The sequence below is a fragment of the Dendrobium catenatum genome, unplaced genomic scaffold (assembly GCF_001605985.2).
Source record: "Dendrobium catenatum unplaced genomic scaffold, ASM160598v2 original_scaffold_71536, whole genome shotgun sequence".
In the NCBI taxonomy this organism is placed as follows: domain Eukaryota; kingdom Viridiplantae; phylum Streptophyta; class Magnoliopsida; order Asparagales; family Orchidaceae; genus Dendrobium; species Dendrobium catenatum.
This window is the reverse complement of record NW_021389983.1, coordinates 1419862-1436454: the sequence shown is the minus strand read 5'-3', so window position 1 is coordinate 1436454 and position 16593 is coordinate 1419862.

Sequence of the window (16593 nt, the reverse complement as noted above, 5' to 3'; positions counted from 1 at the left end):
TGCTACAAATGCAAGAAAGTGCAATGATCCTTGCAAATGACAATGACTGATATGCTATTAGATGAATATTCTATGCATATGGATGCTCATGAGAGGTATCATTTATAATTGGAAATGAAGATCAGCAACACATACAGATTCTCTACGAACATGGATGTATGCACAACATACCACATGTGGGTACACGTAGCAGTAGAAGATGCTCTACAAGAACTAAAGACACGCATGAATGCATAAAATAGAAACACACATGTTAGTTGTTATAGCAGTTGTGGGAGACCCATTATGAACTCAGCATGTTGTCTACAATCAATTATATAAAGAGTGATAATAAATGTGAATCCTTAAGAGCTATTGCAACACCCCTGCATTTGATAATAGTATAGTAGCAGTCGAATACACCAATCCTCATGCAGGCAAAGGCAAACACATTGATCCTCTACCGACAGTAATTAACAACATATGATAGACGAAGACACTACAACGCTTCTACAATCAACATAATTATGATATCAGTCCAATACATCTGCTATTCCAATCATTTCAAGGAGTTGCTACAATTATTTTAGGAATAGACGCCTTATATGGTTCTCCTGAATGGTCATATGTGTGCCAGTTGCTGCAGTCGATTCAAGGTAGTGGCTATTGATTCCGAATTATAGAGCATCGGTACGAACATAATCATCCAAGGTTGAAATGATTGATTTTTTATTTAAGCCAACAACATAAAATGATGATGATGACATAATTAAAAAGTTGCTTATTGATTCCCATACGTGTTTTGGGAAGAGAAAAGGCAGATTAAATCATTATGGAGTTAGTGAGTCTTAGTTCAACAAGGTTTTGAACATTGAGTTTGATAAAATTATTGAGGCTTGCAATTTTCTTGATGAATAGTGATTGTGCATCTAACATACCACCTACGGGCAAGTATAGAATGGCTACAAAAAATACGAGTTCCTATGGGCCACTGAAAGAGACTCGTTATATATCCAGTGTATCACACATGATCATACCAAATACAAATGCCTATGAGCTGCCGCAAACGTAGGCAGAAATATAACAGATGTAAACTCCTACGGGTCGCCAAAGAAGATCGATCAAATATCCCAAAATGCCCCCGCACATGCACTATAATTTGTTCACACATAGATACACAAAAGGGATAAGTGCAATCCCAAACACCCACATGGTCCCCGACGAGCATGTTGTAGGAACACACGTGACATTTATGGATGTTGCGTGGGTCAATAAATGAACGTAGTTCAAGCCCGATCCTTCTATGTGAGTAGATAGGAGTCAACACAGCTTGAACTATCAAACATATATACGATCAAGGTGTCGACCAGAATATATGTTTTATACGTTCATATAAGGCCTTCAAGGCTTCTAACAAAGAAAATTCATCAACAAAGGCATAAAGCCTACGAACTTGATCCTTTGTCGATAGTTTGACAGAGTCGATAAGATTCAATTCACAAATGGAAATGACCCCAAACACCTCAATTATGGTCGTGTTGAATGTAGATCTCAACCGGAGGGGTTAATTTCAAATATTTTAAAATGTGGTTCAAATGTCCGAAAATCTCAAACACTCATCAAAATCCAAAAATCATTCCAAATTTCAAGTATTTAAAATTGAAATTCAACTATTCAAGCGCTTAAAGCAAAATTCATCCATCATCCGCAATAGTTTGCCAGTGTGGACAAATTGAAATTTACTTCAATTCACATAGAGTTAATGCTTAGTCAAAAATATCCTAGGTTCCATTCTCAAATAATCTCCTGTCAATAAGGACGTGATACATGTCATCTGACCGACGGTTTTGCCACCAAATGGCACTACAGGACAAATGATTACGACCCGGGGCCCTCTGAACCGAGTGGTTTTGCTACCAAATGACACCACAAAATACCGATTATGGTCATAGCTAATATGTTTCTTGCATTAAATTCTTGAGATATGAATAAATATGATATGATCGATAGGGCATAAAGTCCTATGTTAGCTAAGGTGAATTCAAATTTGTCCCCTTAGACAAACATCCACTCCAGGTTTACGAGATACCCATGGACGAAGCAACCCATGACTACTGACAAGAATTCTTATGTCAGGTTGGGTCGACTACCTCCTCTGACTAAGTAGATTAGGGACCACGATGGCTCGGGACGACGGAACCATGGGATCTTGATCGTGTCCATCATCACTCCCCTGTCATCCGCTTTAAGTGAAAGATGGTGAAATTTGCAATTTTAAATATAAAATCTTCAAATTTTCAAATTCTCAAACCCATGTTGCTTTTATACATCTGATACTACGTATCTATGGATAGGACGTATCTAATTTTCGATTAGCCTTAATTGAAAGTTCTCTCTTGAGATTGGGAGGGGTAATTAACTATAGGGGCTTGCGCCTATAGGAAACCAAAACTCATATCATAAAGTCCTTGCAAAATGAGGGCGAAATCTATGGGTAGTGACCAAAACTAATGGTGTAGACTGAATTGGTGTTATACATGTACTCTGATAGACCTAAAAGGCTTCTCCCAACTTTTCTTATAACTATCATTTATTTTTGTCCAAATGTTTCCCTAAAATTTGTACCGAGGTTTTATTAAAGTCCTTGACCAATCTATTTGACCAAGGATAATATATGGTTAAGTCTCTCCAATCAACATTATGTCGTCTGACAAAATTATTGATCGTTATACTTTTAAAAGAACCACTATTATATATGATTTAGCAAGAAACACCCAAAATACTTTGCATTATTATCCTAAAAGAATTGAAATGCATGGTGAGCTTTGACCTCTCACAATGGGGACTAAGTCTAAGATTTCTTGCTGGTGGATGATAGATCCACAAGTACCAAAGTTCAAGCTCCAAATGCTCTTTGCTCTTTGTGTTGAAATTGCTATAGTCCCAATTTTGACTTTGATACCAAAGTTGATGTAGTGTTGAGAAAGGTGATCTAAGGCTTTCATTTATTGTGGTATGAGGCTGAGGATGTGAGGGGACACTTTTGAATTAGAATATTTTTTTGGAGGTGATGTTTGAGAGGAAGGGTTAGTTAGGGGGTTAGGTCATATAGCCAACTCTAGGGTTTTCCTTAGGGATTTGAATGTAGCATTTTTTGTGGTGGAGGATTCATGGCATGTAACTACTTGGGAATATTAGGATGGTGTTTGTAGATGTAATCCAGAGTATTTGGTGAATATATAGGAGGTTAGGAGATCGAAGGATGATAAAAAGCCAATATTAGATCAAGGTGAAACTGTTTGGACATATTTGATTATTTTGAAATATTATGTTAATGGTTAGGTTTAATGGTGTATGGAAGGTTTAAAATGGCTTTGGAAGTTAAGGGAATATGTGTAGATCAAATATGGAGTAGATGGTTGAGATCCAATTAGTTCAAAGGGCGATGGATGGGAGAGGACCAAAACTTGGTTCATTAAGAACCCTTTCTTTATCAATTGCTCCTAGTTAGAGTTTCTACTTTAAAATGGTCTGAGAAGGCCATAGGAATATAGGAAAATATATGGTATGAGTGGGTTAGAGATTAAATGAGAAATGAATAAAAAGAAAAGAAGAAATGAAACTAAGAAGATACCTCTCTCTCCCAACAAGTAGAAGCCAAAGAGGCCGGCTCCCAAGATCCAACCCTAGAGAATCAATTCTCTAATATTTTTCAAATCACCAAAACTTCTTTTTTTTATTCTTTCCAATAATATTTTAAGCCATTTCATCTGGTTCACCACCACCACCACCAACAATAACATCAAGCCTTCGTCCCACTATGTTAAAAGTCAAATTCTCGTTTAAATCTAATAAAGAAAGATCATTTTTAATATTTTCTAACAAAGTCTTTTTAGGTTTACCTCTATCTTTCTTAATATAAGTCAAATCTAGTACCTCTACTTTCCTAACCGGGTCATCGAAAGATTGCCATTAAAAAAAAAAGAACAGATGTCAGGAAGAATGAGAGGTAGGGAAGCAAATGAGGAAGTGGAGTGGAACCTCTTCAAATTGGCTCTCTTTGATGAAGTGGTTGGCCCAAATAGTTCTAATTATGCGCAAATCCATTTAAAATAAATGAAAAATAAATTTTAAAATGTTCTATATGAAAATTATAAATTAAAGGTTGGCAATTTAAATGTTTTGAAATACAATTTTTAATTTCATGTTTTAATTTTTATTACAATTATTTTAGTTCCATATCAAGGATTGTATTGATGTTAATTTGCTTAATTTTTTATCCCTTGATTGTATGATGAACAGTTTATCTTGACCTTGTAGTGGGCTTGGAAAAATTCTTGATGTTCTGCATTAAAATTATCTATAAAAAATACTTGATATGGTGTTTTAAACCCCATAATGTGTAACATAGGATATGAAATATATTATTCTTCTTTATTTATTCTTAGGCAACATAGTCAACATATTCCAATCAAGTAAATTAGAAGCCGCATGTCATTTCATATAGACAACACATCTTAATTGTTGGCTTACTATCGGCAAATTATTGCATCCGGTCATCGGACGCGCAGAATAGGTTCGGACATCCAATAAAAACATGCCACGTTACCTGCGCTTTTGACTGCGTTTTGATTGCGCTTTAGGTGCGCTTTGGGTGTGCTTTGACTGCGCTTTTGACTGCACTTTGACTGCGCTTTACCTGCACTTTACATGCGCTTTGACGCGCTTAATTTAAAATAATATTTTATTAATATCCGGATCTCTCTCTGCATCCGGTTACCGGATGCAATAATTTGCCCTTACTATCAATGATAAAAGTATGAATATATTTTCATTTCAGGTTTCGTTTGGAATAGCTTTCTTACTGTTTTTTAAAGCGATGTTTTAGTATAGAATGCTATTTTAGAAAGTAATAAAAAAATTATCCCTAAAGATTTAAATATTTGATATTAAATGATAAAATATTGATTATGTTGAATGATGCTATAAATAAAAGAATTTTGCTTTCTTCCTCCCAATAAAATTGTTTTGGAAAATATCACCTCATTTAAATACAATAATAATAATAATAATAAAACTCCATGTACATGCAAAATTACATTTTATACCTATTTTTTTCTTTTAAAAAAATTTGCATATCTTTTGGCATTATTCAAAGAACAATTCTCCCCTTTTGTTTTCTCAATCAATTGCCTTTTGGCTTTTTTGTTAGGGGATTCTGCATCATTTTTGGCTTAATAAAGCTTTGTACGACCTAATTACAAGGTTAGGTTTGTGTCGGAGACATTGTGAAATTCTGAATTAGGGTTCTGTACCATCTAATTATAAATGTTGGGCCATTTGATTCTTCGAAGGGATCTTTTGAGCTTAATTTCAAATATTTTGTCTGCTTTTCTTGCAACGGCATGATTTTGTTTTATTTGAAATAATTTTTTATTATTTTAAAAATAAAATTTTATCATAAAAATTTTTTGAACGGTAAATTTAAGTGTTTAAAATCAATTGGGGATAAATTTTATATGAGAATTTCTTTTAAATGAATTTATGCTATAATGATGTTTTATTAGGCTAATTAATAAGATTATTCAAATTTTAATTGAATACTTAATTGATTGGATTCATTAGCCTTAATCAATTAGCTGAATAATATTTAAAATTAGTATAGGTATGGTTAAATAGATTAATTTGTTCTTAGTTAGACTAATTAAACTATTATTTAATTAGTTAACTATTTGATAACATAATCAGTAAATTCTACATTTTTTAATTAGAATAATTAGTTTATGAATTGGTTAATATGTAGTTAATTACAAAGTTTTATCTTAATTAACAACCCTTTATAGACCAACAACCGATGTGCTTAATTAGGAGGTTTACCTTTTATTGTAACATTGATGGCACACTGTGCAGAGAAAAAGTTCTATGTTAGGAAAATTATTTGTACGGACTCCGAATGTAGCTCTACGTTTGGACTCCAGTTAAATTAAGATACGTGGATTTTTTAAGACTAGACGACCCAACCCAGCCTAGTTATGAAAATTTTGAAAACAAGACGTCAGGCCGCGATTTCAAAAATTTCATAGCTGAGTTGAGTCGGCTATACGTTTGGACTCTAATTAAATTAAGACAAGTGAATTTCTTAAGACCCGACGACCCAACCCCACCCACCTATGAAAATTTTGAAAACCTGACGTCCGACTGCAACGATTTCAAAATTTTCATAGCTGGTTTGGGTCCGGTCGTCTAGTCTTAAGAAATTCACGCGTCTTAATTCAATTAGAGTCCAGACGTAGAGCTACATTCGGGATCCGCATAAAATAATTTCTCCTATGCTAGGTTCAACCATTGTTCATCATAACCATCAGATTGCCAACCGCCATTGGTCAGTCATAGGAATACAGGACACTATTTGCAAGAGAGCGAGTGTCGGCAAGAGTGCGCGTTAGGAATTTGGGAGAAGAAATAAGATAAGAGAAAGAAATATTTATTTATTGATTATAAAGTTGATGTGTTCTTTAATTAAGGAATAAATGCAAAGCATAATGCTGTCTCATTAAGGTTCACTTGAATTACTCACCTAATTCTTATAAAGCCGCAAAGCAAAAGCACAAATCATGAAGAAAAGCCACTCCCTCACCACAAAAACTGGAATTAAAAACCCTAAACGTCAATCTATGGATGATTAGTTTAATATAACTAAAAACCCTAAGTGGCCTCAGTATTGCTCCACACTCTCTAGAAAAAAACCCTAAAAAAAGAAGAAGAAGAAGAAGAAAAAAGCTCTTTGATAGGTGGAAGAAATGATGCAAAATAGATTTTTCATATCTCACTTTTTGCAAATTAGAAATAATATAAAAAAAGGTTTGGAGTTTCTAAAATTGTCATTAAAGAAGATGTCTATATTCAATGTTTGTTTATATCTAATCATCTGTTAATGATTAATTCTTTTTGATATTTGTTTAAAAGAAGAATGATTCTTATTCATAATGTGGTTTGTTAACTAAAAGATTTAAAGCCACTTTTTTTTTTTTTTATAAAAAAAATATGATGATATAATATTAAATGATGTGATGAGATAAAGTTGTTTGTAATTTTCTCTCTTATGATGTTAAGTGGTAATTCTTCATATCTTTATGATTGATATCTTTCGACAAAATGAATGTGACGTCATATTTGAATTAAAAATTTATAGAATTAAATTCAAGATCATTTGAACTTTGATTCTACTATAGTTAAATTGAACGGCTCAATAGTATGAGATGACATAAAAAGTTATCTAATATGAGTCCAAATGAAACAAAATCAAACAATTGAAGCATAATTGAAAGCTTCGGATCACATTAATTGAATAATCACATGGTCTATAATTATTCTGTGCTTTTACTTAAATCAAGTGGCTCGTTGAAATGAATATAGTGAGCACAATATTTTCTAATTTGAGGTCATTAAGGTACCAAAATGCTAAGTAAATGATTAATAATGAAAGGGATTAATATGAGATGTTCGATAGAGAGTTTTAGTTTCTGGTCAAGTTTATCAAAATGCCCTTATCAAAAAGCTAGAAATATGACTTCATTTTTTACATTACAGAGGTTTAGGAGCTGAAAGAGATTAAAAATTCTATTATATTACCTTAAGATCAATGCCGATGACCACCATCCCAATTTCCCAATTTTCTGCACTTGACTATTGTTGCTTGATTACTAACATCCAACACTGTTATTGGTCTTCTTCTATTTGAATGTGGACACCCAACCTCTATAATCCATACAATGGGATGGGATTTAGATACTTATTTTTAATGGTGTAATCTTATCTTCTTTAATTGCGGAGAATATATAACTCTTCTATCTTGAATTATATAGCGGACTATTTCAAGTGGGTTAGATCCATGATTATTTTCCCTTTTTAAAATTTTCATATAAGAAATTTAGGTGTCCCTTACAATTTATATCTATATGAGTAGGATTCTTATACAAAGATACTCTTATACAAAGTTAAGATATTAAGTACTCCACCATCATAAATTTTCTAGAATGTAATAATTTGATGTTATCTATATGAAAACCCAAACATATAATAAATACTTTTCAATGGCGAATAATTACTTCATGAATTAAGAATAGCACAATTTAAGTGAATTAGTTTATTTTCTTCCTTCACAAAATGACTTCAATCGTCAAATCATTTGATTTATGCTAGAACATGTTTAATATATTAATTAAATATGTGATATTAAAAATCTCATTGCACAAAAAAAAAAATTATAAAATCTCTTTAAGATCGAATCAATATAGGATTAAGATAATATAAATCAAGAAAAAATTGTAAATGAATAGGAAATTAAATTGGGAGTGATTTGAATGGATGATCAATCTTGTTTGTGGACTGTTTATTGGGCATTTAAATGTCTTAGTGATATTAGAGTTCGACGATCTTGGGCTTGTTGGATTCGTCTTGTCTAGCCGCTCGATTCGACTATAAGAATGTCATGTTTGGAAACCATTTGGTAATACCAATTATGGTTTGAACCTTCCAAATATGCTTCGGGTCTTTGATTTGGAATCATTTGGGTTCAGATTGAGTTGAATTTTGTGTTGTTGGGTTCGTATTTTCGAGACGTTCAGTTCGACTATAAGTTTACTGAAATCGGAGTTCATATGGTACCCTCCGCCCATGCTTGTTGATGATGAGTTTCTTTTGAGGGGAAATAATCAATTTATCTCTTAATTTATCTCTTGATGTATTTTTCAAGAGTCTTCACTTCTAACTGATGTAATCTCCAACATTCAATTATTATGAGATTTAAGTTGCCTAAAATTGATCCATATGATGGAACCTTCCACCCATATGAGTATATTGACCACTATAAGATCATTTTGGAAATTCAATAAGCTTTTGATGTAAAGTTTCTCCTTATAACTCTTAAAGGACAAGCTCACATATGGTTATACCTTTTATGGAAGAAATATTAATACTTTCATTATTATAGCCAAACTTTTTATTAAATAATTTGTCATCCATCTAAAGATCATTAAAGAGTCCTCCCATCTTTTTAGGATTTGCCAAAATGATGGGGAGAACCTATAGGAGTACTTGAAAATGACTTTTTTGAAGCACGTTAAATTTTTGTAGTGGATTTGGAGTTATTATGCGATGTTTTTCTTAAAGGTCCTTGTCCTAGACCTCTTTGCTACTCATTAATGTAAGAGACAATATGCTAAAGTGGCTTAGGAAATTTCATGGCCTTCACATAAGTCTAGGGACTAATTTTAAGCCTAGTTATGCCCATATATTGATCATTTATTCTAATTAAGTCAAATGGGTTAGGTCACCCCTATGAAAGGTCATGGGATAGGGCTTGAGCCAACTAATCTAAGGCCTTAATTAGGTCACAATTAAGTTTGAGTTACATATATGGGTAGATTCAATCTACAATTAAGCTAGATTAGGTTAATTAGGTTGGGACTAGGTGAAATAAGTTGGCTTAGTCGTCTAAGTCTACTAGAGGATCCAATTAGGGTTATCATAATTTTTAAGGCTATAAATGACTTGACCAAGATCAAGACATAGAATATTCTCTCAGTGAAGTTATCTTTTCAGAAGGTTGCAGTCTATGAGGTGTATGATAAAAGTAGATTGTTTGGAGAAAAAAACAAGATGAATGACTTGTTATGAAAATTGCTTAAAGAAAGGGTAAATAAAAGAGAGAGCATCATCCAACATTAATTTACTAACATATTGAGCAAATTAATGCTTATAGCTACTTTTTTTTTGGATAAAACTCACATAGAGGCCTACGTGTTAATATAATTAAAATGTTACAAGTCCTTAATAAAACAAAAGCTCCCAAAAAATATATATTTGAAACAAAATCTAAGAGTCATTGTTCCAACATATTACAATAAACATACAAAAGAAAAAAAGAAGCAGCCAAAACCACCGAGAGAACCACCCAAGAGAGTGAAACCTGAAAGAAGTCAATGCCAACACAACGAAAGCTCCAAGCAACAATAACCTGCAAGAAATGAAACAAAAAAGAAAAAAGGCAAAACAGAGAAAATAGAATAACAAGTCAATCAACAGAAACAACGAATCACACGAACACCCACAGCCCACGTGCGACACACAACCGCACGAACCCCCACAATCCAAGCAACAAAAACATGCAAGAAAGAAAACAAACAAGAAACAATCAAAACAAAGATAATAGAACAACAAGCCAACCAATAGAAACAACGAACCACATGCCCACCCACAGCTTACTAGCAACACATACTGGACTCAACCAAAACTAAACAGACGACAACCACCGCCCCACCAAAATAGAAGCAGCAGGAGAACCACCAACCCTCCAAAATAGCAGGGAAAGACCCGCAACAAGAACCCTCAACCAGGAGAACACACACCTCTAACAAGCACCCCAAATAAAAGCAACACAACGAAACAACCCAACCACACCAAAAAAAAAGATCCAAAAAACAGCATAGCAAACAACAAATTAAGCCGTAGATTTCGATCTTGTGGAGCATCCAAGAAAATATTTGAAAATATGCTTAAAATTTTTATTTTTCTTGTTCTTGTTTTTCTTCCAAAAAGCAGAAGAGGCCCGTTTTGTCAATAGCTACTAATTGAAAGAACTAACAGCTCTTTAGGTATGTCATTAACATAAGCCAAAAGCATATACGACAAAAAAAAGTTGTGCTTACGTAGGCTTTGCACCACAGGCTTATATTGTTTTTTTACCTCCCATAAACCGACAATTTGCTTAGTCAAAATTTCATAATTATTTTTATTTATTTAAAGAAAATATTTATGAAATGACCTTAAAAAATGTAATGATAGAGAACCTAATTATTCTGGTAGAACTAAGAATTTGTTTGGAATGATTTTTTGGCTATTTGTTTTTTCGAACATTAATTATAATTTTATTTGATTATTATTTTCTCATAGCTTTTTAAAATTTTTTGAAATAGAAAACCGATTTTTACGGTTTTTCATCATAGTAACTTCATGTCCATAAGAGCCTGTTTGGAATAGCTGTAGTTTTTTGATAAAAGTGATTGTAAAATTATCATGAATAAAATAACTTATTTGAATGCTCATATATATATATACAATTAATTTCTTATAGCTACCACATATTAATGAATTTGATTGTAAAAAATAACTTTCCACTATAAAAACTTATGGAAAATATATAGAAAGAAATTCCACGGGCGGGAAAACACAGAAAATATTATTTGCATAGTCAAAATTTCATAATTATTTTTATTTATGCGAAGAAAATATTTATGATCCCACCTTAAAAAATGCAATGATAGAGATCATAATTATTCTTCTAGAACTAAGAGTTTGTTTGGGGTGATTTTTCGACTGCTTTCTACAACGTTTCAAAAATTTTAATGATAGAAAGTTGCTTTCTACAACTTTTCACCACAATAACTTCACATCCATAAGAGTCTGTTTGAGATAGCTATAATTTTTTATAAAAGTGATTGTAAAATTATTTAGAGCAAAATAACTTATTTGAATGCTGCTATATATGTTGAAAAATGAACAATTAATTTCTTATAACTACCACATATTAATGAATTTGGTTGTAAAAAATAACTTCCTACTATATAAACTTCTGAAAAATAGCAATAAAATAACAATCAAATAAAATTTTGATTAGGATCTGAAGAACAGCAAAGCAAGAAAAAAGTTTATCCCAAATATGTGGAGAATAATTTAGATCCACATTTAATTTTTAGCTGGCAAACAGTAAAAATAATAATAATAATAATAAAAAAAAAAAAAAAAACAGATGCCTATGCTTTTAAGGGAATATAATGAATTTTTTTTTTTTTTTGCCGTGAAAATAAAGCCATCTCTATTCTCATGGAGATGAACGGTGGTCATTTCATGTAAGTGCGCTCTTTTAAGTGATCTTGACCATCCATTTATTAGGTCAAAATATATAATTTTTTTTTCATTTTTGTTATTAAAATTTAGATTACATCCCAAATATTAACAAAAGAAAAAAAATCCCATAAATTCTACATTTGCTATTTGGTGTTATATATTAATTTTTTTTTATGATTACTTTAAATGATAATGTTATAAATGACATTTAAATTCAATTTTGATGGAATTTAATAAATGTAAATCAAATACACTGATAATTTTGATATTAACATAGCTAATAATCAAATAAGTAATAAAAAAGTTTATTACTCAAAATAATATTACAATATTTGATAGAATAATCTTAGTTAAATATCTTAAGTGGTGATGTAATCATGCAATAAAAGAGCCGGTTTAAATAGTTGAGTCAAGCTCAGCTCGAGCCATCTTACATTTGAGCTTGAGCTTTATTAATTAATTGAGGATTGAGCTTTAGCTTGGGCTTCCGCTCATGACCTTTCTCATTTATTAAGAAAAAGAAAAGATCATTCTTATTCAAGCAATTATTATAATGAAATGATAAAAAAGAATAAGAAATTAAATGAGAAGTAATAAGAAATATCTTGGAAAAAAGAAATAGACGTACTTTTAAAATATTTTTAATAACTTTATGTTAAAACATTTGAATTTTAATATATTTTAAGTATATTTTATATTAATAAATTTCAAACGAACTAGCTAATGAGCTAACAAGTTGAGTTGGGGTTGGCTTAAGCTAAGCTCATTAGCTCATTGAGTTCTACTCATGAACTATTTATCAAGTCGAGCTCGAGCTGGCTCATGGGGCGGCTTGACTTAATTGCATGCACCTCTATATCAAGAGATGATTTCAGACTTAGTGATATCTATTCCAAAAAGTTTAAATTAAGGTGGCCTATTTTTTAAAAAAATAAAAACCTATGGATTTTAAAAACTTCTGTAATAATGCTAAGAATTTGATATAATATCTCTTATTATCAAATATAGAATTTGATACACGAGTTATGCTTATAATATAAGGAAAAAAATATTATTTTTCTCTTGATGTGAACCTAAATACAATTAGTTAATGGTTCAATATATATATCTAATTAGTAGAATAGTTAGCTTAAGTATGCCTTGAAAGTCTATAAATACTCATATTTGAGGAGAATCAGGTATGATGAATAATGAATATGTAACCCATTTTTTATCATTATTTTCCTTTTTGCTCTTTTTTTGTGAGTTTGAGCACCAAAAATACGTTAGATAGGATCAAGTACATTGGGAGTATTGATAGGCTTACAAGGCTTAATTATGCACCAAAAATATCATTATTAAATATGTTAATGGTAGCATCTCCTCCAATCCGGACAATTTCTATAGGATCAGAGATATTAAACACTACCTCTTCCGCATTAATTTTAAAATCACTCATATATTGACGGAGGGGAATGCTGCTGCTGATTCTCTGGCTAAGTTGGGTTGCAATTTAGGTAACTTCATTGAATACGATGAGCTTACCCTTCCTAAAGAGACCAAAGGGCTTGCTAGACTTGATCGTATGGGTCTTCCTTACATTCGCTCCCATTAGCTTTTTGTTGGTTGTTTTGATGAGGATTTTTTATGAGTTCTTTTGTTGGGTTTGGTGTGGTTTCACTACCAGAATTGACTTCTTGGGTCTTTATATTTTCTCTGTTTTATGTATGGTTTTTGGATTGATGGTGGGTAACTTTTATGGGCTGCATTGCTATGTTCTTAGGTGGAATGGTTTTGGTAATACTAGTTTTGGGAACAGACTTCATACTAATGGCTCTATCTATGATTCTAATTCTACTGGTTACAGGAATCCCTCTTTATCTGTCTGGAATTCTGAAATGCTGATTATTGCTTATAACATTTCTGTTATCATCGATCTTTTTTTTATTGATCGGAACACTACTCTAGACACTACCCTATTTTTTGAGGAAATTTTGTGTTATGTTACATGCTCTTATTTCAATATGAGTGCTGCTTCGTATATTGGATGAGGCCTTCTTATTGGGATTGGTATCGGGTTTCCAGTAATCTTACTATCATTTTTTGTGGCATTGTGAGTGTTGAGAATCTGGTGTTAGCTTGAGATAATGCTTTTTTGAAGGATGATTTGATTTCTTACTATTTTTTGGCTTGCTTTGATGAGTATATAAGTCTTGATATTGAAGGTGCTAATACGAGTTATATCAGTCATCCTCTTGCTTTTGTGAGAAAAGCTTACATGAGAAACTTTTTATGTTTTAGGGTTATTAGTAAATGTGGCTTTTATAGGAATTTTTTGGATAATCCTGGTCAGAATGAGGGCACTATTTTCTTTTCTATTTTGGTTGTTGACTTGCTGTTTAATATGATAAGAGATTTGTGGGGAGCAATTTTATGGACTTTTTTCTGCTCCAGGAGATTGGGTACTATAATTGCTTCACGTTGATTATTTTTCTCTTTAATTTGGTGACTGCTTCTAAGCCTCTCACAGCTTTGGTTGGATCCTGCTTGGATGTGAGGCTTATTGAGAATAGTCCGATCTTTGTTAAGCCTGCTGCACTCTTCCAGGTTGTGATTTTCCATGTTTTGGGTAAAACCAACATGAGTACATTTTGTTTATATCAGCTTTGTACTTTGATTTTATTTTGTGGTATAACTTTCAATCAAATCGTGGCTGATGAGTTTGCTCTCCTTGAAGGGTTTGAAAATTTTCTTTCCCTTTTATATATTATTTGTTTAAATATCTATTATTGCCAAATTACCCTTTTATGTTGGAGTGTTTTCTTTGTGCAGATCTGGTCGTCAAAAATTTGGATGTACATCTTTTACAGGGAGTTTGCGAGTTCTAGAATTATGAGTTATTCGAAGTTTGATTATTCATTTTGCAGGAAGATAGTGCTGAATGCCTTTATTTTTTATCTTCCTTTTTTGGGTGCTGTCTACTTGCAGCCCTAGAATGTACTTAGGCTCTTTTGAAATTCATTATATAAGGAACTATACCATCTTTTAGGATTTATTTTGCTTTCTCTTGTAGCTCTTATGAGTATTAGTGAGCTGGAGGTTCCTTCTAAGGACCTTGTAACACCTTTTTTGATATTAACACGTAGGCCCCTAAGTGGGTTTTAACTAAGAAAAAAGAAAAAAAAGACTTATTTATGCTAATTACTTCTAATTAAAATTAACAACTAATTAATTATAATTAGATTCACTTCAGTTGATTTATATCTCTATATCTATCCAATTTTTTTTGTTATGTGGACTATATATATCTCTCAAATTCTTTAAAAAAGGGTAATTTTGATAGTATGTTATCTTCAAAATGGATGAACTTATCACTCCTGTGTGATCAATTGACTTTTGATGATCTATGCTATTAGTTTGTAATTGGCATAAATGAATTTTTTGATGCACTGTGATCCAAACATGCCCCTAAATTTGTTTCGTGATCTTAACTTGGTATTGAAGAAATTAATAAAGGAAACACTATCATGCATGAATAATAATCTTACGAGTCTATCTAGGATTGCATGAATACTTTTTCTTTCATAACCAACTCTTTCCATAAGGTTGGATAGTTTTATTCCTTATTGATCGAGTTTCTAAACAACTTGAGTATATCATCCTTGGTTATCTGATAGCTTTAATAACTACTTTTGTTATATATTATGAGAACAAGTTATTACTACTTTTGTGCTAACTACTAGCTACCTACTTTGTTATCTTGCCCTTATTATTGTTAAACATTTACGTGATTAGAGTGTTGATGGAAAATAGTGGGCTTGCTTAACATAGTAAGAGAGTTCTACTATGTTTTATTAGAGGCAAAAAGAATTCTCTATAATCAAAGTTACTAAGAGGAGAGAGAGAGAGAGAGAGAGAGAGAGAGAGAGAGAGAGAGAGAGAGAGAGTAAAGTAGAGAAAGTAAATGAAATATGAAAACATAGAGATTTAAAGTGGTTTAATCATCTTTACTTATATCCACCATGATAATGCTCTAGTTAAAGCTTTTATTATTATCACATTGGTTTTACAAGGCTCGAGGCTTTTATAATAAGGGAGTAGAGAAATGGGAAAGAATGAAATAATACTAGGCCAAGATGAGAAGAAATTTGCTTGAGGGCTTCTTGGTGTAATTGCTTTTCATGTCTTGCAACAACAAATAATAAACCCTTTGTGAAGATGCATTTAAGGGTTTTTATAAAGAAAAAGAAAAAGCTATCATTAATGTTAGTTTCTATCACTATAGCTTTAGAATTGTAATTGTGATCATTACAAAAAAATTATTGGATTTTTTGTGAATGAATGGGATGTGCTTGGGTTATATCGGATGTTGTGATATCACCATTTATATGCCAACACAACAGTAACAATTAGCCCAAGAATTGTAATCATCACATAATAATTATGAAAGACATGTTATGCAGTGATGCATGATTTAGCCATATAGTAAGATGACGTCATTAAATGCTTTCATTAATGTGGAGATTGTCTTCTTGGAATTATTATGTAGTGTTAGATAGAATAGCTAGATCAGGTGTTCCCCATGATTGAGATCTACTAGTTTGAGATTGAGAATGCACTACCATGAATGATGAATAATTCCTTGTCTTGGAAATAGAATCCCTAAGAAGGGTCTTTTAAAGATGTCTTAAACCCATAACTTTATCTAAATTATTATAGTCACTATCT